Genomic DNA, 23,092 nt, shown 5'->3' on the forward strand with positions numbered 1-23,092 from the left:
TGAAGCCCCTCAGAAAAGAAGTAGAGACTCTGGAGAAGAATCGCCGAAAATACAAGCAAAAAAAAGGAGTAAAAAGGCTGATAAATTGCAGAAAGAGAAGCAAGAAAGAGAAGGCCCTAGACCAGAAGAGCCTCCGTTAGAGACTATAGACTAGCTATAAACTAGACTATAGATTAGACTATAGACTAGACTATAGACTAGACTACAGATTAGACTATAGACTAGACTATAGACTAGACTATAGACTAGACTACAGACTAGACTATAGACTAGAGTATAGACTAGACTATAGACTAGACTATAGACTACACTATAGACTAGACTATAGACTACACTATAGACTACACTATAGACTACACTATAGACTACACTATAGACTAGACTATAGACTACACTATAGACTAGACTATAGACTACACTATAGACTACACTATAGACTACACTATAGACTATACTATGGATTAGACTATAGACTATACTATAGACTAAACTATGGACTAGACTATAGACTAGACTATGGACTAGACTATAGACTAGACTTTAGAATAGTCTAGTATATAAACTATATACTAGGCCAGACTGGACTATCTATACACATATTATACATATTAGAGACTAGGCTATAAACCAAACTATGAAATATATTGTAAACTATACATTAGACTATAAACTACAGACGAGAATATGGTAAAAGTTATCAACTAGTGTATGGTATAATTTATAATGGGGATTATTATTATAAATAGTCTAAGCAATATATTTATTTTCAGGATGTTGAAAACTACAAACTTAATGGAAAGTTGATACTCATACCTTCTTGCATCTGTATTAGGAAATTATATAACCATTCATTAAAATTTTTTAATGAGTTAAATGATACCAGTTATAGATAAAAAGCTGACAATTATTCGTCATATTGTATGCAAATTTTATATCTCTTCTAATACAATCACCTCACACCCAATTGTATAACAAATTACCGTATTATTTTAAACATAATAAAATGTGACTGATTAAGACAAAGATAAAAATGTAATAAAACAATAACAAAATCATTGTCCTGAACCGCATGCAAATAATTCATTTCCTTTTCGTGCTTTTTTTATACTTTTCCATATTTTCATATTTTTTTTTATTGACTCTCAACCATCCATAACTTAATTTGGCTCGTTATTTTTACATAAATATGAAATTTATCTGTTTTCCATAATCAAAATCAGAATCAACTTTGGCTGCCAGTCTCCCTCGCCCTTCGCCTCCTATACGTAATGTTTAAAATATACATACATATACATTTTCTAAAATTACCTTGATTTACTCTCGTTTTTATCAAATTTATCATAATTTCATTGAGGAATTGTGTGTGTTTTTTTCTTTATTTTTTTATCCATCTACTTCTTAAACATTCTTCTTATTTTTCATATATTTTTAGACTAAAATGATGTATTAAGCTTTATTTTCTTTGTTATTTTTTTTTTCTGTTACCACACAATTGCGTGAGGTTAAATAGCCAAAAACAAAAAAATGAACAAAAACTGTTGGAAAAAAAGAAATGTTGTCAAGTACATAAAACATTAGCATTTTATTTAAATAGATATAAATATACGTAGGTATATATGTAGGCATGTATTTATAATAGTCTATGTAAGTTTATCCTAGTAGTTCTAGGATTGTATCGTATCAGTGACTTGGATTTTTAACATTTACATTGGGAAGAACCTTCAAAGAGACGTGAAAAACATTCGATTTATAAAAGCATTCCGTTGAAGAAGCACAATTTTTAGTCCTGGGCATCAATGCTGAACACCCTGTTTAGAGTAATGTATAGTTTTAGCTGTTACAACAACATAATATAATCAAAATAACAATCCTTCTGATAAATATTGTAAAAGAATTAAGATTTTTAAAAACCTTCTATTAAGGGCACTGAATTTTAAGCAGTTAACTTAGGAAACATTTAAAAAAGCGTAGGCAACATATATCACCGAACCACATGGAATGATAATACATTATTTCTCAGCAAAAATAAAACGAAGTACTTCCAAAAAATAACATTTATCACCACTTCAAAAGTCGTAATAATTTTTTTTAACATTCTACCGAAGTGATGTTTATTGACTTCCAAAGAAGCGAAAAAAATTAATTTTTTTTAATTGAAAGTTTATAGTTTTAACTTTATTTTGGAGTTAATTGATATTTCTCTTCCTAATAACTTCAAAGAAAAGGACATAAAAATTACTTCCTGAGAGTGACTTCAGATGTAGTGAATTTGGAATCAAATAAAAAGTACATCCTCCTATGAAAAGCCTGCGTTAAAATCATCTCTTCTTTAGGTCTATTTCAGAACTTGCATGGAGAAAATTTTACTTCTTTTTCGCTTCTTTGAAACATTTGACCAAAGAATATGAAATGAACTATAGAGCATTACCGCTAATGAAAAATAAATCTACCGTTTACTACCACTCAGATGAGATGGGGTCTGTTGACTCGGCAACAGCACCTGGATATGTAATTGTAGAGCTATGTACGAATTCAACAAATAAGCCAAGGACTTATTCTCCGGGAGAAAGAAAAAGTCCTCGGTTTTTCTCAAAAGCTTAGACCCACAGTCACTGTTCTGAGGTATCTGATGTTTTGGCAATCAAAGTATAAACTTCACCGCGTTTCATTCTTATAGCCAACATTCCCTTCCCATGAGTTTGGGTTTAAACCCCAGCCACCAGGTGCACACCGAAGATCCTTTCCAATAACCGGTACGAGACAAGTATGAAACTCTGTTTTTGGGCTACTGGTTCCCATGATATCATACATTATAAGGCTCACAAGTACGATCCAGGTCAAATTATTCCAAGGAAAAGCCGAGGATACATTAGACTTAGTTTTTCTTAAACGCTTAGACCCACAGTCACTGCTCTGAGGTATCTAATGTTTTGGCAATGTAGCTATGGACTTCACCGCGTTTCAATCTTACAACCAACATTCCCTTCCCATGAGTTTGGGTTTAAACCCCAGCCACCAGTTGCACACTGAAGATCCTTTCCAATAACCGGCACAAGACAAATCCGAAACTCTGTTTTTGGTCCACCGGTTCCCTGGTTCAGGTACGATCCAGGTCAAATTATTCTAAAGAAAAGCCGAGAATACATTAGACTCCACCAGTTTATAATAACAACTGACTAAAGGTATTGGTAGCACCCTGGATTGTAACACCACAAAGATGGGGAAAATCTTCAAGGTAACATGCCCAGAGTTTGCATATTTAAGATGTTGACCGATAAGTTTACTTCATACAATAATACAATAATACAAAGCCTAGTAAGTAGTAACTGACTATAAGAAACCATAAGGAAAACCGGTTTGTTAATAGTAAAATGGAATAGATTTTAATATACTCTTTTAATATATAAAAATTCTAGTGGAATACAATGAGGACTTATAAAACTACAGGGATGTTAGTAGCTGTGTAAGAGTGTGTGTGTGTGTTATGTAAACGTAAAATATACACTTTCATTTACATTTTCCCAATACTGACACAAGTGCCAGTTTAAATATTCAAAATTTTATGTATTTTTTTATTTTACAATTTAAGTCAACATATTTTAAACAGACAATTGAATATTTGAGATTTTATTTAAGAAAATCTTAGAAAATTTTGATTTAAATTCTTGCTTAGAAATAATATTTGACTGAAGTTTGTTTATACCAACCGATTTATAGGTTTTAGGAATTATTCATAAACAAAAGTTTATAAAATAAAAGATTTAAAAAACAAATTTCGTAGGGAATCTCGGGTATGAGTTAAAACAGGCCTTTGTGGATGTTATTAAATAGTCCTATTCCGGTCCACAAATTGTTTGCACCTTTTTCAAGTATATTACTGTAATGAACAATGTTGGCCTTTAAGCCGCCAACTTTTATTCTTTTGATCATCATAATTTCAATAAATCTATCGAAGCGATCGCGTATGTTACATCACAAGATTCTAGTTAAACTATTTCTAAAAATGTTTAACATCATTGTTAATTTGGAACGTTATATATGGAATATCACTCCATACATGCAAAGGAGAAAAAATACTCTATTCATCCAATTTTGTACAGTTGTGTCCTGTGCGTCCACTTAGGCTAAGTACGTACAACATAAGCTTAACATCCTACACTCATTATGTTTACCACATCGGATCTTTAACTTACCAATCATTTTAGTTCAGCCCTCGTTGTATTGTAGTTCCTGCACTTTAAAAAATAATATCCATGGAAGTTATAAGACAGCAAAAGGAGTCATAGTGTCCATGGACTTTATGACAATTTTAAAAGTATGTGTCACAATGTACGAAGGCAAAGCGATAATAGCGAAAGTTCGGTATTCTAAATTACCCAGAAGTTCAAAATCCGAAATGCAAAAAAATTGGAGCATTTCTATTTTGCATAATAGTGCATCTTGCTGAAATTCTAAACATAATTATATTCCAATATTAATCTGTCTTTTAAGTGTCGCAATTTCCATATAATTTATGACACTTTAAAACTGTTGTACATCCATTGACACTACCCAGCAAGAATAAGCGAAAAAAAGGAAAATTGACTCCATGAAAGTACTGAAAACGGCCTAAAAAAGTGATGATTTTAACATAGACTTGTCATATAAAGTCATTCGCAGGAAGTAATTTTTTTGTTCATTTTTGATGTTTTTAGGAAGTAAAATTGTAATACTAGACAACAACTAATTTGACACAAATAATATTAAATAGGAAAATTTCAGTACAAAAAAATATATACCTTCAATTTAAAACAAACTTGGATTCATTTCGCTTCTTTGGAAATCAATAAACATTACTTCTACAGAAGGTAAACTTACTTAGTGCTCTTTTGAAGTTGTGATAATGTTATTTTTTGGAAATATGTACTTCATTTATTTTTCCTATCTTAGGGTCTTATTTTATAAAACGAAACGACAAACGTTCAAAAAAATTTGTATGGAAATAATTCAAATTTTCAAAAATTTCTTAATTCTTCATACAAATTTTTTTCGTATACGAAAGTTTCGTTTTATAAAATGAGGGGCTAGTTCATAAAACAAAACTTTGGTTAACGTAAAAAATTTGTATAAAGAATATTGGGAAATTTTTAAAAATTTGAATATTTTCTGTACAAATTGTTTTGAACGTTCGTCGTTTCATTTTATAAGATGAGTCAATAAGGCTCCACTTCGTGCCTATGTTTCTCCTATATAAAGGTCAGCACATAATTTGAGAGGGTATACTAATCATAAAAGTCAAAAAGTATGACAATTAACCACATATATTTCATTAAATAAACCGCCATTATTAAGAAATTTTAAAAATCTCACTGTTTTAACGATTTTGTTTCATATCCATTTCGTCCTCTTAAACATTTTTTTAACATGGTAATTCATAAAAATACAAAATTCTCTTTTACTGTGATTCATATCTCAGCTAAATGCACTTAGCTAATACAACAACCACTAATAACACCTGAATTCAGCTTTTGACAAACAGATGGCAGCACATTACTTTACCCCTCATATTCAAGAAATAATAGGGTTTTACTTGACTAACTAAAAATGAAAAACATTTCTATAGAAATAAAGAAGTATGAATGTATAGTCGGATATGACCGTCTAAGGAGTGAGATCGAAAAATTCTTAACACACGTTTTTCATTACATTTTTCAACCAAAGTATTATTTGATTTTTTTTGATCAAGTTACCTTTGAAAAACATGTCAGTTATTATGTGTAATGTCAATTATATTAATTTTTTTTAATCTGATTAAAATGAGTGACCAGAAAAAGTTGGCCAAGCATACAAAGGTCTGCCGTCAAACTGTTTCCAATGTTATTAAACAGTACCGGGAGAACTTGTCAGTTGATAGAAAACCTGGTTCAGGTAGAAGGAATGGTCCACATGATGTTTCTAAAGCCAAAAAAATAGAACGCATTTTCAAAAGAGCTCCCAACACATCCGGTAGGAAAGCAGCTCGGTTAGCTCAGTGCTCTTACTATTTGGTACGAAAAGTTAAAGCTAATGCAGGTTTAAAAACATACAAGGCTCAAAAAGTTCCTGACAGGAACGCTGCTAAAAATTTAGAGGCCAAAAACAGAGCACGGAAATTGAAGTCAAGTTTTATAAAAAATATTCTTGCTGCATAATGGATGACGAAACGTATGTTCTGGCAGATTTTTCGCAACTTCCAGGTCAAAATTTTTATGTTGCTGATGCTCGAGGGAATGTTGAAGAAAAGTTTAGGAACCAAAAGCAGACAAAATTTCCCAGAAAGTTCTTGGTATGGCAAGCAATATGCAGTTGCGGCAAAAGAAGCCAATCATTTGTTACAACGGGCTCTATAAATACCGAAATTTACATCAAGGAATGTTTACAAAAAAGGCTGCTTCCATTCATAAGACTTCATAATGTGTCCACTTATTTTTGGCCTGACTTGGCATCCTGTCACTATGGTAAACAAGCCCTTGAGTGGTACAAGAACAATAATGTGGTATTTGTACCAAGAGAGGCAAATCCTCCAAACTGCCCGGAGCTAAGGCCAGTGGAGAGATATCGGGCTCTTGTTAAAAGAGAATTGAAGAGTACAAAAAAGGTGTCCAAAAGTGTGGTAGATTTTAAATGGAGATGGACTACATGTTCGAGCAAAGTGACAGAAAGCACTATAAAAACGTTAATGGAAGGGTTTCCGAAAAGGGTTCAAAATTTCATCACTAGTGATTAAAACTATAAAAATATTTTTTTTTGTAAATTGTAATAATAATTTGAATCAAATAAAAAAAAAATAAAAAATAAAGCTGTAAGTTTAGTGGTTTCTTTTTTATAAACATATATGTATGTTAAGAATTTTTCGATCTCACTCCTTATATGATATTCTACACCCGTCAGTATGTAAAACCGTAGATTATTCAAAAAAAATAAGCATTTTATTTGTTTTTTTACTGAATTTTGGAACATTTTTACTTATTGTTGACAAAAAAAAGATTTTTTACAAGATAGCTTATAGCAGAGTAGTCGTATATATGGACCTATCCTTCTAAATTTTGGTAGAACATTAAACGTAATTATGAGCCCAAAAGTCATATTCAGGGGGTACCGTTGCGAAATAATGGACCGATTTCAACCATTTTTAGTAGCGTTCATCCTTGGACCAAACGAAGAGTATGTGCCAAATTTCATCAAGTTATCTTAAAAATTACGCACAAGGATAACATGGACAGACAGACAGGCGAACATAGCTAAAAAAATACCCTCCCTACTATAAAAATCTCATCAACGTTCCAGACAAAAATCTGTCTATGTCCCCCTTCAATAAATATTGTTTTAACTCATCTGACTAAGTTAGGATGCGGTACGCTTTAATTACATAAGGTGCTTTTTTCGAAAATTACTATAAACTTTACTTCCTTTAAAATATCGGTGAAATGATCTAATTCGACACAACAAAAGTTTTTATGAATAAAAACCGAATTTAAAAAGTATCGGTCACTTATCATCCATATAATTATACAGTACACCACTTAAGTGGGGAGGATATATGTATTGGGTATGTACTGATGTTTGTAACATACAAGAATATAGGTCCTATACCAATCTGAATCGATTTAACTATGTCCGTCCGTCTGTCTGTCTGTCCCTCCGTCCGTGCATGTAAACCTGTAATCAAACTACAAGTCGCAATTTTGAAAATAATTAAATAAAATTTGGTTCTTTGAAAGCCTTTTGAAAATGGTTAACATCGGTCCATTATTTCACCTAGTCCTCGTCCGACAGCAACAAAAAATCAGTTTTATGGGAAAATTTTCCTATATTGTATTGAACACCATTACTAAACCTACACTGAACTGCTCTAAGTCACGAGGGGAATATTTATGCTTTTAATAATCTCGTCAAACCGTGTTGAAACGAAATGTTTGAGATACAATTTTTTTTAAAAGTGACAGCTACGAAAATTCCGTTTTACTAGGGAATATCTGATTTATAGGCGATATTAAATTTTTAAATATGGTGTAGGTAATGTAGTCAAGTTTATTTACTTTTAATAATTTTGTCACACCATGAATGAAATGATTTTTAACATTTAATGATAATTAGGTATTTTCCAGAAATCTTTTACTTAGCAAACTATAACTACATATTTTACAAAAGTTTTAAATAATTTATTTTACTTAATAAGAAAATCATATAAAAAACAAGTATGAATGTATAGTCGGACATAGCCGACTATATGATACCCTACACCAGTCAGTATGTTAAAAAAGTGGATAATTTAAAAAAATAAAGTATTTAATTTGTTCTTTAACCGTATTGTGTAATATTTTTACGTATTACTGACAAAGAAAAGAGATTTTCTACAAGAGGGCTTATAGGGGAGTAAGGGTAAATATGGGCCTATTCTTATAAATTTTGGAAGAGGAATTCACGTCTATATAAAAGTTATTTATGTGGATTTTAATAATTTTATTAGAAATTGTAAGTGAATTTTGACCTTCAAGACATTTTCTGAAGGGGAGTTTATATGGGGGCTAGGGTCAAATGAGACCCGATCACTATAAAAATTAGCAGTGTCATTTATCGTTATATAAAACTAAGTTTTGCAGATTTTTTTGATATAATAGAAAATTTAACGTAATTATAAGCCTAAAGGTCCGATTCGGGGGGTACGGTTGTATGGGGGCTAGCCGAGTTCGTCCTTGAACCAAGGAAAGAGTATGTGCCAAATTTCATCAAATTATCTTGAAAATTGCAACCTGTAACGTGCGCACAAGGTTTACATGGACACACAGACGGACGGACATAGCTAAATCGACTCAGAAAGTGAATCTGAGCCGATTGGTATACTTTAAGTTGGGTATAGAACCAATGTTTTTGGGTGTTACAAACATCAGTACAAACGCATAATACCCTCCCCACTATAGTGGTGTAGGGTATTACAATCCCTTAGAAAAACCCAGAAATATTTCAATTTCCACTTTCTGCTGTTCGTGGTGATGTTGCAAACTCATTTATTTAACGAGCAGACTTGATTTTAACTGTCTAAGTTAATAAAAGAAAGTTTTAAAGGAACTCTTATGTGACAAATGACATACATTACAAAACAAGTAGAGAACATGTCAAGTGATCCAACAATTTCCGAATACAAGTTAATCAATCTATTTAATGCATACGGAAACAAATATTATCCAATAGGGATACATTGACTCCTAATCGTACTGTTGGGTGTGTCCCTTTTTGTCTTTATTTATTTTGTTCTGCTTTATTTATGTTCTCATACAAATTCTCGTATTGTTATTGTTTTTGTATTTATTTGCACAATTACTTAAATGCCAACAACGCATGCGTGACATTTTTTAAATAATTTCACCTTCCTTCCTGTGGCGGTGAAATCATTTTGCAAAAAACTCTTGCACATAAAACGAAACATACCAATAACAACAACAAAAATTATATAAATAAATAAAAAGACGTTCAAAACAACAACTACAACAACATTGTGCAACAAAATCTGAGAAAAAAATTAAAACAAGAATCATAACGAACAGAGAACACTAGAAAACACAACAGAATTACACTCTTATAGAAATATGTATAAACATGTAGAAGCCAAGTATTGTGCACCTTTGCCAAGGGAAGAATGTTGGAAAAAAGGGCTAAATGATTTACTCTATTCCACACACGGACACAAACGCACATAAATTGGACTTGGACTATTTTTAAAGGCAAAAGGCGCACGTACGAGTACATGCATGAACAAATGGTTACTTGGATCGTTGGCTTTCGACTGGTTGCTTGGCTGGCTGGATGGATGGATGACTGGCCGGTTGGCTGTTTGCTGAATTGGATGAGTTTTTATAAATGATGACACTAGTGAGTGGTACGTACATCTATCTGGCCGTCCGTCCGTCCGTATGCCAAGTGGATGAAGATAAATAAATAAAAGCCATGTCTGTGTATGTGTGTAAATGAATATAGACCGCAGGCGAATAAAAAAAGAGCAATATACAAAAATACATTCAAGAATAAAAATAAAATTTTTTGATAAACAAAAAAAAAATTAAAGACATGAAACATTGCCCTGTAAAAATAACAACAAAAAACATAAAATATACATACATACAACTTTTAACAATAATAACAAAATAAGAAAAATAAAAAATATCTTGTACACAATTGTAAAATTGGAATTTTTGCAACATGTTGCAAGCGTAAATAAAATGTAATAAAACGTGCTAGCAGGGTGGCATATACAGACAAAACGTATGAACGAACGAACAAAAAACGTATGTACGTGCCCCTCAACCAAACACTATTCATTAAATCGCTCACTTACCCAGTCACTCTCTCATATTCACTTATTTGATAAAAAAGCAGCCAGCTAACCACCCACTCAAACTCCCACTACATGATGTGTATGTACGAGCATGTAACACAAAAATGTTACAATATTTAAGTTTTTTCCCCTAAACAAATTTGAATTGTCATTTTGGTACTTTTTCAAGTGTATAGTAAATATTTCGAAAAACTCGCTATAAAATTACTAAATTCTTCATTACCACTTAAATATCGGATTAGCTTCTGTGGAAGTATCACTATGGTCTAGTCCCTAGACTATAGACCAGACTATGGACTAGACTATAGTCAAGCCAATTACTGTCTGCGTCAAGTCAATTAGTCTAGTATTAAGCCTAGTCTATAGTCTAGTCTATAGTCTAGTCTATAGTCTAGTCTATAGTCTAGTCTATAGTCTAGTCTATAGTCTAGTCTATAGTCTAGTCTATAGTCTAGTCTATAGTCTAGTCTATAGTCTAGTCTATAGTCTAGTCTATAGTCTAGTCTATAGTCTAGTCTATAGTCTAGTCTATAGTCTAGTCTATAGTCTAGTCTATAATCTAGTCTAAAGTCTAGTCTATAGTCTAGTCTATAGTCTTGTCTTTAGTCTAGTCTATAGTTTATTCTATAATCTAGTCTATAGTCTTGTCTTTAGACTAGTCAATAGTCTAGTCTATAGTTTAGTCTATAGTCTAGTCTATAGTTTAGTCTATAGTCTTGTCTATAGTCTAGTATATAGTCTTGTCTATAGAAGTCTTGCCTTTAGTCTAATCTATAGTCTAGTCTATAGTTTAGTCTATAGTCTAGTCTATAGTGTAGTCTATAGTTTAATCTATAAGGCAAGACTATTGACTAGATTATAGTCAAGACTAGACTATAGACTAGACTATGTACTAGACTATAGACCAGACTATAGACTAAATTATAAACTATATTATAGTGACTAGACTATAGACTAGGCTGTAGACTAGACTATAAACTAGTCTAGTCTATAGTCTAGTGTATAGTGTAGTGTATATTCTAGTCTATCGTCTAGTCTATAGTCTAGTCTATAGTCTACTCTACTGTCTAGTCTATAGTTTAGGCTATAATCTAGTCTATAGTCTAGTCTATAGTCTAGTCTATAGTCTAGTCTATAGACTAGTCTATAGTCTAGTCTATAGTCTAGTCTATAGTATAGTCTATAGTACAGGCAATCAATCTTCCATATCTTCACACAGGAACTGGCTAATTAATTAGAAAGTAATTATTTAAAATATTTTTAATAAAAAAAAATATTAGAGTACTTCTATGTAATAAGAACGATATAAAGTAGCCGTTGAAAAATATATTTATAAGTAAGTGGTTAAAATTTCATGGCACTACAAAATTTTTTCTTGGACTCTATAGAATAGAATCCCAGCAAAAAATTTCAATTGTAATTATGTACCTACTTACCTAACAACTAACTACTACATATCAGTATATATATAACATAGAAGTTTATTTATAAGGTCTTATTAACAATGTCTTATAAAAATACATTTATTCTAATTCATCAGGTTTATGATGTTTATGATGCTATAGAAATTGTGTACTTTTTCATGTGATTTTCAGTGACTATTTTTTCTGAATATTTATAACTATTTGTGATAGGTACTCTCATCCAATGACATCACCCACTTAATATAATGACTTAAAATAATATGCTTATGTAAATTTTGACGTTATAACTCCTAACATGGTAATGAAAGCTTTTCCCGGTTTATTAACTACACTGTAGACATAACTATAAACTATGTATAAACTAACTATAAACTAGACTATGTACTAGCGAATTTTGTTGCATGATTTAGCGAGAAATAAGAAAAAGGGCAACACTACTTTAACTTTGCTTTAACAACCAACCCTTTCCTTAATAAATAAACATAAATTGCAACATTGAAAAATACCATTTTTATTTATTTCCATTTTTTTTGTCACAACTCATAAATTTCGAATTTTTATATGCCACGTACAGGTGATCATCATAAAGCGCATATTCTATGCAATTTAGTTTCTTGCAATTCGGAAAAAGAAAATCAAAATGACAATTTATTTAGGTTTCCCGTTTAAATATAATTCTGGGTCGTTTTTTTTTACAGCAATGTAAATATTTAAATACATTTTGAAGAAACTGCATAAATATTGCATATACTTACATTTATACATATATTTATAAGTAAAAAAATAGTTGCCTTTTAAAAAATGGTTGATATAAAAATTTCACTTATTATGTTTTTTAATTAATCAACCTGAAAAAGGGCCAACTGATGAAACCCGTTTGTGGACAAAAATTATGAAGCGTTAAGAAAAAAAAAAGAAATAACTTAGAGTGGAAAAAAGAAACTGAAACTCTTAAAAGTAAATAAAAAAATAACATGAAACAGAACCACTTTCTCAGTCAAAATCATTGGGGCAGAAGTTAAAATATTTTCGCTAACGTACAACATCAACAAATAAATAAAAGTCTAAAATAACAAAATAAAAAAATATATATAATAAAAATGAAAAGAAATAAAGGAAAGTCAAGAACGACATTTACTACTACTGGCCAAAAAGTGTTGGCTGAGTGAAGACTGAGTACACTAAGCAGGGACGTTGCAATTGCTATAGAAACAAAACTAAAAAGTCACTATTACGAAAATAACAAAATTTCGTATTGATATCGATATTCTATATATGAAAATCGAATATAAGTTTCTTATTCAAAAAAATATGAATAACAATTAAAATTATTTTTTTCTCGGAATAAATTTTTTGCTATAAAATGTAATTTATTCGCCTCCCCCAATCACTTACTTTTGCAACGCCCTTGTCTTGACCATCATGTTCTTATTTTGGCGATAAGTAACAAACAGAAAATAAAAGGAATACTCATCATACCATAGACATTATTTTCATTTGGATATTTTTGTGTATTGTAAATACAAGTATATACACCATCAGATCTATTAAATAGTTAATTGATTAAATTAAATTACTACAGACACACTTATTTATAATCAAACTTTATGTACATAAATCTTTGTGTAAAGGATATAAGGTAGATAGGCTTGTCATAGAGTTAAGGTCAATTTTAAACATATTTAACATATTGGCATATTGGCATTCCCATAAATATAATAGTTGTACATTCCCGACTATAATCCAAAGATTTTCGATAGGCCTAGAATGACGCTAGACCCAAGAAGATTGAATCTTGCAGAATTTAATAGTATTTATTAAAGGTATTTAAACCATAAAATATTTGTCATTTACTAAGAATCATTTCTGAGCCAATTAAGCATATATGTTCGGCTTATAGACTGTATGGCCGTGATAAGAGAAGTACAGGTCTCAATGTTTAAGATAATTTAATGAAATTTAGCAAAATTTCAATAGGACAAAGACTATGGAAAAGGTAAAAATCGGACTTTGTTTTTAAAATATAACTAATAGGGCTTTTGAGTTTATAATTAATTATATGTAAGTTACTTAATTAGTTACTTAGTTAGTTTGAAAGGAGGATGTATACACATAAAATCCGTAGAACTACACTTAGGCCTCTATCGGACCTGTTGTGCGCTCCTGAACCAGTGCCAAGGGTGGGAATTCCACCACCTGCGGTCTCCCAGACAAGCACTAACCACTAACCTACCGGAGGCCACTCTGGGTGTTATTTATTTAGTTAGTTAGATGGTTAATAATTTATTTAGTTTGTTAGTTAGTTTGTTAGTTAAATAGTTAGTTAGTTAATAAGTAAGTTAGTTAGTTATTTAGTTAGTAAGTAAGTTAATTAGTTAGAAATTTAATGAGTTAGTTAGTTCGTTATTTAGTTAGTTAGTTAGTTAGTTAGTTAGTAAGCTAGTTAGTTAGTTATTTAGTTAGTAAGTAAGTTAATTAGTTAGTTAATAAGTTAGTTAGTAAGATAGTTGGTTAGTTAGTTAGTTAGTTAGTTACCTGTCATTGTAGGATCCACATTCCGTAATTCTTTAAAATATATAAAATTTAAAATTTAGCCTCATGTTCTATCGTTGTATGTCATACGAATTAAACCAAACTTTTTACAACATAGAACTTTTATGAATGGGGCAAATATTTGTGCATTTCACTATTTCTTCTTTCCAATATTGTCAAGGTAGTGACTCTTGGATACATCTTTTTATAGATGTTGACTTTGTATAGGGGCTCGATTCGGAAAGTTGTGTCAGTTGATTAAGGTCAAATGAAAAAGAATTTAACGCCATCCTTCGATTTTTTATCATAAAGATACGAATCTACACTACTGAGGGACCATTTGTGTGCTCATGATCACGAAAAATTTAGGGAATAAAAAGGTACTCCGTTTTCTGAACTTGATTTATTGAACTTTTACAAAACTTTGTTTCTTAAAGACTTTATATCTCTTAAAGCATTACTTCAAAGGCGTACGATCTTATTCTGAGGTCAGAGTTAAAGTGTTTCAGTACACAGCTCAATGTGAAAGGTAGGATAAGTACCAATAAACTGTTTTTGGCGGGATTTTCGGTTCTGCTTCCGCTTCAATCAAATTAACATTTGTCACATAATCTTCCTCAACTTCCCTGCACTTAATATCAATTGTGTTTCATCCTTGTTTATTTTGGACATCATGAAATAACTCATTCCTTTAAAGCACTTCATTGTGTAGTTTGTTGAATGTATGTTGGTCGGTTTGTTGGTTGGTCGTCTGTTGTACTCTCGTATGTTGCATGTTTTAAAACAGATCATGGCATCATCATCATCATCGTGATCTGCAGCGACGTCGAAAACATTGCCATAGCCAGGCGTAGTCGTCACCCAGATTATCGGGAAACTGGAGGAACCAGTTTGAGCAGCCTAAATTTAGAACATTACAAAAATACTTCTACTTCTCTTCTTCAGCTTTTTTTGTACTTTTTGTTAGTTTTCATTATATTTTTTGGTCGATTTTGGCCAACAAACTATACATAGATTTAATGTTTATTTTATGTACATATGTATGTATACAATTTTATTTTATTTCTTTTTTGTTGTTCTTGTTGCCTTTCAATGGACGCTTGTTGTTTTTGTAACTATAAGCTTTTATTTGTTGGTGCTGCCTGTTTTTACATTATTTGTTTACAAATACAGCAGCAGGAGTTTATTTTAGGTGGTATTTTGATCTATGTATGTGTGTGTGTGAAAAAAGTTTTTGTTTCTAAACAATTGAGTTTTTAAATCTTCTAATTAGAATTCGCTATATCTAATAATTCTAAATAATTCTTTCAATTTGATTTAAAATTTCTTCCCTAACTTTAAAAACGAATCCTATATGTATGTAAGTTTCTGTAAGGTATCCAATAGTATCCAACCCTTTGAACAATAACTTTATTATTACAATTAATTTTTAAATCTCATTATTTGGTCGAATTGTTTTTGTTTTATTTGTTTATATTTTCTCTTCGTTTTTTTGTTATTGTTTTTGTTGTTGTTTTATACTTTTAGCTAGTTTTTCAATTTTTGTGGTTGTTTAATTTTTCAGATAAAAACAAAACAATCAACAGGTAACGAACAACAACAACAAACTTCATTATTATCCATTTCGCTTTAAGATCTTTCTCTTTTATTTAAAGAGTTGGTGAGAGAGTAAATTAATTTTACTCTTAAAAGATATATTCGCTTTGTAAATTTGTTTTCAGTTTTTTTTAAGGCGAATGTAGTTATTTGATAAATTTTATATTAGGGTTGCCAATGTTAGTGGAATTGAATTTCAAGGGGAAATAGTGAAGTGCGCAAATATTTGCCCCATTCATAATAGTTGTGGTATAGTTGTAAGCAGTAAAACGTTTGCATTAATTTGTATGACATACAGCGCATTGAAAATTTTATGTATTTTAAAGAATTTTTAAAGAATGTGGATCCTAACTAACTAACTGACTAACTAAATAAATAACTAACTAACTAATTATCTAACTGACTGAGGAACTAACTAACGAACTAACTAACTAACTAACTAACTAACTAACTAACGAACTAACTAACTTACTAACTAACTAACTAACTAACTAACTAACTAACTAACTAACGAACTAACTAACTTACTAACTAACTAACTAACTAACTAACTAACTAACTAACTAACTAACTAACTAACTAACTAACTAACTAACTAACTAACTAACTAACTAACTAACTAACTAACTAACTAACTAACTAACTAACTAACTAACTAACTAACTAACTAACTAACTAACTAACTAACTAACTAACTAACTAACTAACGAACTAAGTAACTAACTTTTAGTTACTAAATCACTTTTAATGTTCAGTGATAATTCCTAAAAATTTTTCAAACTGAGATCTTGGAAGTGAGATTACCACACCGATCTCAAAGTATGATGGTCTAATGTAGTCAAAAGTTTGCCACTATAATGTAGTCAAAGCTTTGCCACACTACTTACCTACGTTTCAAGTGTCAAAATTGAAGAATATATGACCTCTTTCGAGGTTTTTTTAGATTTTAAGGTTTGGAATAACGTAAAGATAACAACAGATAACTTCGGCATCCAAATCTTGTTCAAAAACGTTGTATAAAAAACTATCGAACCCACCATCTGCGGTCTATCAGGCTACAACATCAACCTACCGGAGGCCACGTTTTCCTTATTCAGTTTTTAATAAACAGTGATTAATAAATTATGTATTTGAAAATGTTAAAAGTAATTGGAAGCTATAAAACATGGGAATTAAAACTTAACCAAAATAGATGGCAACTCTTCGCACACACAAGTACGTACTTAATTACTAAAAGGTACTTTTGCTCTTACATTCTGCTACATACAGTACATTGGTCATACTCGTATAAGTATTTGTTTTTACTGCTGGATTTCTTTCAAGATCTTTTTGTTGGAGAATATTTCTTCTGGTCTTTAAGAGTGAGTATTTTCAAACTTCATTCGCTTATTTGCATTGAACGCGCTCGGTACATGTCAGAGGTTTTTTCTTTACTCATAAAAAAGAAAAACGCTTATATATAAAAAATTTTGTTTGTTTACAAAATAATTAAAACAAAGAAGAAAATTTTAAAAAAAAAAAATCTTAGTGAAAAGAAAAAAATTATACAACAAAAATATTTTTAATTACAAAACAATAAAAAATAAAGATAAAAATAAGAAGAGCAAAAATAAGAAAAAAAGTAACGACATAAAATTATTCAACTTGTTTTGAGATAAACAAATAAATGCAAAAAAAATTTAAATACAAATTAAAAAAAATATTAACAACTAAAAAAAGTTTAAACTAAATGTTCAAGTAAACAACAGCAACAACAATAAACTACTGATAAAAGTTTATTATTTTTTGCTAAAAATTCTTAAAGAATTTTCAGATACTAGCGAGAGCACAACCAAAGTAATTATTTATTTAAATATTTTTTTTTCCATATAATTTTTATTATCTTTTAATTTTTAAATATTTGCCATCATTTTTGTATTTTAGGTTATAAAAAGATTTTATTTGGTTGTTTGCAAAGAATTTCCCAGAATTTTGATTTATATTACGTTACGTGGTGTGGTGTGGTATGATGTTGGTCTTTAAAAATTTTACTGCCTGTATTTCTAATTCTGCGGAAAACTGTAACTTGATTTATGTGAAATTTTAACTGTTGAAATTTTTAAACCTTCTTTTTTTTGCTGCAACTTTTTTTTGAGAATAAAATGTGAATATAAAATAGTTTTTATAATAAACATTATTTTCAAATTTGTTAACATTACATTTAACAGTGTATGATCATGTTATCATGATAAACTTCTAATTTATCATGATAACATGTACTATGTACATCTCTCAATATAGAAATATCATCCATTTGTAGCATTACAGGGAAATAAACTTGCCATTACTTGTGATGTAAGCAGATCCTATATAGCTTCCTGCCATAACACAATTTCACATTTCGTTTTCGTTGGTCCTACATTCACCCAATCTATATTATATAAATGTTCATCCGACCTCGTAATTGTTCTATAGGTCTTTATATAGAAGATAATAAGGTACTCCATGTTCATATATTATACCAAAAACGGTTGCTTAGGCTCACAAATATTTGAATGATTTTTTCGGAACTTGCTCTAGATATACTCTGATTTGTTTCAAGAACTCTTCTATATGTATTATTAAAGAGAAAATAGTTCTTAAAACTCGTTCGTAGTACTTGTGATATTAACAGACTTATGTACTTTTTTGTCGTAGTTTTAAAACAATTTTCAGAATTCATCATCCAAGTGGTGTTTTCTGAACTCCATATCCAAAATTTGGATTGTAGGTTAGCACTCATACAACCATAGATAGATAGATAGATAGATAGATAGATAGATAGATAGATAGATAGATAGATAGATAGATAGTTAGATAGATAGATAGATAGATAGATAGATAGATAGATAGATAGATAGATAGATAGATAGATAGATAGATAGATAGATAGATAGATAGATAGATAGATAGATAGATAGATAGATAGATAGATAGATAGATATATAGTTAGTTAGATATTATATATATATATATCTAGATCGGTTCATATACAACATATGATCCACTTCCGGAAATCAATTAAACAAATATAATATTTTACAAAGTTACCATTTTACACTATTATGTTGTTTACGTAGATAAATTATTTAACGAAATTTTTATCGGATGGGACCATAATTAATCACGTTCGAGCCTTCATTGGCCATAATATCCACAGAAAGTTATTTTGTGAAAATTGCTTCAAAGTAAATACTTCATTACTATAGAATGAAATCGAGATAAATTTCTGCATAAGTATGTATAAAGTTCTGAACATTCTGAGAAAGTTTTTATGGGTCCACACTAAAATTGGTTATAGCTTCCATAAAAAGTTCATTTTCTTAACTGATAAATGAATAGAGTTGTAAAATTATCCTATAATATGTATTTCATACATACAATTCTTTTTTAATAGTCCATTTTTATTATTTAAGGTTTTAAAATTTGTATAATCTCCAGATTCGAGCTTTAATAAAAAATGATCTTGTAGATGAAGAAGGTATTAAATATTCAACATTTTAATCGATATTTAAGTCCAATATGGAACTAAATATATGAAATTTTTGCTATTGCTTTGTAGGACATTTAAAGTTTGACCCTAAACCTTACACTAGTCTCAACTGAAGACAAATTCGTTTTACCTTAAGCCGGTTTGTTGTTGGCAAAAAATATCTTCTTTATAGTTTCATTTTGTTGTGGTTTTTTTGGGCTTAAATTCTTTCAATACACAATTTACTGTTGTTGTTGGAAATGTATCCAAAACGAAATCAAAATACATAAAAAATTGTTAAATTCTTTGTTTACAATTTTGATTGATGTGATCCAGTTTGTGTGTGTGTGTGGGGTGATACTCTTTCTCTCTCCCGCTCTCTTGGTAAAGTCACATTGTTCAAATATTTGAGGAAAATGCTTGATCAATGAATATTTATTAGAAAATTTAAAAATTAAGAAGAAAATTTTTTAAAAATAATTTGATGCCAAATGTTCATCAAGTTGTATGTGTACTAGAGTGCGACGAACCGATATTTTTTTTCAGATGTTAACTATTCCAATTAATCGAAAATTGGGTTTTGGAAAATGTCGATTACTCTACTGCGTAGTCTCCCAAACTCATACCACTTGGTTTTTTCTCACTTAAATATAAACAAAATTTCTTTAAATAATATTGTATTTGAGAAAGACGTTAAAAAAGTTAATTTTTTTTTTGCAAAGAAAGTTGCTTTTGAGTTTGTGCGATTGTGATTGTTGTTATTTTTATAAATCTTATCTGTGATTAATTTGTCATACAAATTTTACATGAGTGTGTCTTATTTTGATTTGAAAAAGGAAATTAAAATTTTGAATGATTTTTATTGATGTATTTATGAAAGTTTTTTCTTAAGGTACGAATAAATAACTTATAGATATTTATTTAATCAAATAATATTAAGCAAACATCTTTAATATCCACCATCAAACCGTATGCCGTAAAACCGTATCCCCTGAATTGTGAACCGATCCTCATGCAATTTTATAGAAAGATTTTGCGTCGCACAAAGAGTTAAAATCATTTTCTAAAGGGGAACAATTACTGGCCGATCCTCATAAAATTAAGTAAACAGATTTTGTGTCGAATACTACCGTTATTTTATATGCCAGCAATGAGAGTTAAAGTCATTTTTTGAAAGGGATCATAGGATTAAGTACAGGTCAATCCTTATAAAATTTGGTTAAGTTTTTTTCGTTAATGCCAGAAATGAGTGTTAATATGTTTTGTCTGAAAGGGGCCTTCTATGAGTGTTGGGGTCAGATCCTCATCAAATTTGGTTAGAATAAATCTCGTTATACTTAAACAGTTATGACTGACTTTTCGATAAGATTCAATTGTACGGATGCTGTACGTGGACCGATATTGCCCATTAAAAAAATTATAACTTTTTAACTATAATGTGTTTGTGCTGATGTTTGAACCACACAAATACACACCTTACCGATTGACTCAGAATAAGTTTTTGAGTCAATAAAGACAAGTCCGTCTGTCCGTTAGGCTTTCCATGAACACCTTTTTGTTTTGATAAAATTGGGAGCAAACATATTTTTTGACATAGGAACAAAGAAAATGGTTAAATTTGGTTTAATATATCACCTAAACCCCTCACAATGGGACCTTCCGATTTGGGATGTTTTATGCCTTAATTAGTCTAGTCTATAGTCTAGTCTATAGTATAGTCTATAGTATAGTCTATAGTCTAGTCTATAGTATAGTCTATAGTTTAGTCTATAGTATAGTCTATAGTCTAGTCGATAGTCTAGTGTATAGTCTAGTCTATAGTCTAGTCTATAATCTAGTGTATAGTCTAGTTTATAATCTAGTGTAAACTCTAGTGTATAGTCTTGTCTATAGTCTAATCTATAGCCTAGTCTTTAGTCTAATCTATAGCCTAGTCTATAGCCTAGTCTATAGACTAGTCTATAGCCTAGTCTATAGACTAGTCTATAGCCTAGTCTATAGACTAGTCTATAGTCTAATCTATAGTATAGTCTATAGTCTATCCTATACTCTAGTCTATGGACTAGTGTATAGTCTATAGTCTATTCTATAGTCTATACATATAGTCTAGTCTATAGTTCATACAAGTTTTAAACGGGGTCCTTCTATGTAGAACCTATTTTATGTTTTAAAATCATAAATTATTAGATCCAATAATGAGATTGTTAGGATTCCAAAGACAAAGAACTCAGTTGACTAATACATATCCTTGATAACGCATTCATCAATATACTTATCTATAATCTGAAAAATATGCCAGTCAAAAGACTAGTCAATAGATCAGCCTTAATTGGTCAAAAGTCTAATATATGAACTAAGTATGTTCACTAGATTTTAGTCCTCTCAAATTACGCTGTACGCCTGAAGTTAAAACATATTTAACATTTATAAAATTATTTCCATTTTCATTGAAAAAAAAAACCTTGCAAAATATATTAATTGACCTGACCATATGCTAAAATATTTAAAATAAAAATCAATCAAATTTAAACACACAAGCAATAGAAAATCGTGTACATACATATACATACAAACAAATATTTCGATCATCTATTAAAATGAACATAATTCAACTGACCTAATTTCAGTTTTTCAATATATTTTTTTTATATTCTTAACTAAATCAAACAAATACTAAATATATAAAGACATAAATCGTCAATATCATCAACAACAGCAACAACAATAATGCGAAATAAACCTTGAAATTTATATTGATTTTGATGAAAATTGTTGTGAACAGAAAAATTGTTACAAAATTATAGTTTGTCTGAAAAAAAAAAATCAACAAAACTAAAACCAAAGAAAATATAAATATATAAAAATATCTTGTGTATTTTTCAGCAGCGACAAAATAAAATAATAATAAAATCTATTAAAAAATCTTCTGTTCTTTATTATTACAAAATACATTTTCATGTTAGTATATTCTATACATATTTATCTTTTTAAAATTCTTTTACATTTTTCTTTTTAGAAAATTCATTTTAGGCCAAGGTTGTAAACTATGTATAATTTTTAAACATTAATTTAGAATTTATGTTCTTATTTTTGGAAAATGTGATTTAGAATTAGCGTAAATTATTTTTATTAAAATTAAATAGATATATTAATAGTGCTATATTAAATAGGAAATAAATTATTTTTATCATATGTGTGTACACTATAGACTATACTAGAATAGACTGTGCACTAGACCACAGACTAGATGATAGACTAGACTATAGAATACAAGATGGACTAGACTATAGACTACACAATAGACTTTATTATAGACTAGTCTATAGACTAGACTATCAATTAGACTACTGAATATAACATAGACTATATACAATAGACTAGACTATAGACTAGATATTAACTAAAACTATTACTAGACTATAGACTAGACTAAACCATACGTTATACTAAATACTATGTATAAACTAAAAAACAGATTAGATTAGACTATATACTATAGACTATAGACTAAATTTCTTAATATACTATAGATTAGACAATAGTTAACAATAGCCTATAGGCTAGTCTATAGACTAGACTTCAGACTAGACAATATACTGGACTATAGACTAGACTATAGACTAGACTATAGACTAGACTATAGACTAGACTATAGACTAGACTATAGACTAGACTATAGACTAGACTATAGACTAGACT

The 23,092-nt window shown here is 29.9% G+C and overlaps 1 protein-coding gene across 18 annotated transcripts in view; it reads left to right on the forward strand.

Moving 5' to 3' along the window:
* The first annotated feature begins 17,282 nt into the window (after nucleotides 1–17,282).
* Nucleotides 17,283–23,092, forward strand: part of LOC111675065 (PDZ and LIM domain protein Zasp) — a 205,168-nt gene continuing 199,358 nt past the window's right edge. For 10 of the 18 annotated variants that reach the window (XM_046953597.1, XM_046953586.1, XM_046953590.1 and 7 more), the window contains exon 1: nucleotides 17,287–17,739. The gene's annotated coding sequence lies outside the window, so the exon portion shown is untranslated. Of the gene's footprint in view, nucleotides 17,740–23,092 lie in introns of all 18 variants that reach the window. The other 8 variants (XM_046953580.1, XM_046953579.1, XM_046953588.1 and 5 more) reach the window with 4 other exon arrangements.

The sequence above is a fragment of the Lucilia cuprina genome, chromosome 6 (assembly GCF_022045245.1).
Source record: "Lucilia cuprina isolate Lc7/37 chromosome 6, ASM2204524v1, whole genome shotgun sequence".
Taxonomy (NCBI): domain Eukaryota; kingdom Metazoa; phylum Arthropoda; class Insecta; order Diptera; family Calliphoridae; genus Lucilia; species Lucilia cuprina.